The sequence below is a fragment of the Galeopterus variegatus genome, unplaced genomic scaffold (genome assembly GCF_000696425.1).
Source record: "Galeopterus variegatus unplaced genomic scaffold, G_variegatus-3.0.2 Scaffold1398, whole genome shotgun sequence".
NCBI lineage: Eukaryota > Metazoa > Chordata > Mammalia > Dermoptera > Cynocephalidae > Galeopterus > Galeopterus variegatus.
The window spans coordinates 55,051-56,667 of record NW_007727509.1 but is presented as its reverse complement, the minus strand read 5'-3'; positions in this window follow the sequence as shown (position 1 = coordinate 56,667).

Genomic DNA, 1,617 nt, shown 5'->3' with positions numbered 1-1,617 from the left:
GTGCTGTACTGCTCAAGGTAGAAGTTTGTTCAAATTCCTGTAACTCCAGTTTCTAACATTCTTTAAAAAAAATTAAAGAATAAGCAAACAGTCCTCCTTCCAAAGTTGTAAAAAAAAAAAAAAAAGAAAGAAAAAAGAGGCCCAGCTCTTGTGTAAAAATCTGGCTAAGGCTACTACAATAACACGTATTACACTGGCAAGCCTGAAGGCTATGCACGTGACTGAAGCCCCCACTGTCTGGCCCGAGCAGGTGAACCCTGCAGTAGCAGGTCTGCAGGGACCCCAAGGAAAGGGCTGTCAGCCGGGGGACATGTGCATCTAGGTGATGAATTTCTCCCCAGAAATCTTCTGAGGCCAAAGCTTGGCACTCCGACCTGTAGTCAACTGAGAAGATCAGCTGGTCATGGCAGGCAGAGCTCAAGTGAGAATATCCCTTGGAAATTCCTAGCTCCTCTGTCACTAGCCAACTCCTCGGTGCAGCAGCCCCACCACAGCCCTCCCTCTGCACAGATGGACCCTTTGCAGGATTTTTATTGGCAAGACTTGGCTACTTAGCCAGCACCGATCTGGGTAGCTGGTTCCCCTGCAGGACCCTTTCTCTGCAGCATCCCAGGAAGGAGATGGCCTTCCCTCTCGCTTTGGGCTCACAGTGTTGCAGAGTTAATGTTTTACACTGGAGGGGAGGGAATAAAAAAGAGGATTATAGAAAACTATAACTGAGAGAGAATGGTTCTGTGTGGTAATGGAAATTATTCTAGAAGTGACAATGGGGAGATGGGAGAATATTGACAAGGCCTCCAGGGCCTGTAATATGTTCGAGTGAAGAGAAACAGCAGAGAAGTATTCTCAGGGGAGAGAAGCTCAGCTGCATTATGGGTTGCATAGGGTTTTGTGGCTGGTGGGCTGTGGTGGGCACTTAGCCGCCACTCACAGCACAGATCCATTCAGAAAATACATGCTGAGTTTCAAATAAATGAGATTTTCAATGGAATGGAACCTAACCTATTCACGAGCTAGGAATTTTCTATACAGTATAGGATTTTATCACATCCAACATTTAATTGTATCTCAAAGCATACGATGATTTCTTTGATTTGTGGACCCATCGTGCTGTATTCTGCCAAGTCATAAGGAGAAGGTGGAATTATTTTTAACCCTTGATGATCGCTATTGATTACTAGATAACTTTTTGTAAGTCTTTCCTATACATTTTCACTTGTTTAAAAACATTCGGTCAGTTATTAAATCAGTGGACATTTACCAGATTCTACGAGGCCACTGCCTCCGTGCTAGTTGATGGGGATTTAAAGATGAGCAAGACCTAGTCCCAGCCCTTTAGCAGCTCACGGTTCTAGCTGGGTTGACACAAATAAATAGATAATTAATGCATAATGTGATAAGTCCAATGACAGCATTATGCACAGAAATTTATATATCCATGTGAGATGGATACGTAACCTGACCTTGAGAACTCTCCGGGAAAGTACCACCTGAGAGGTATCTTAAATAGTCAGTAAGAGACGTCTAGACAAAAGGAAGAGGAAAAGGGCGATAGCCGGTGGCGTGGTATATGCAGGGAATGACCAGCAATTACGTGTTGCTGGAGCATCCAGTAGG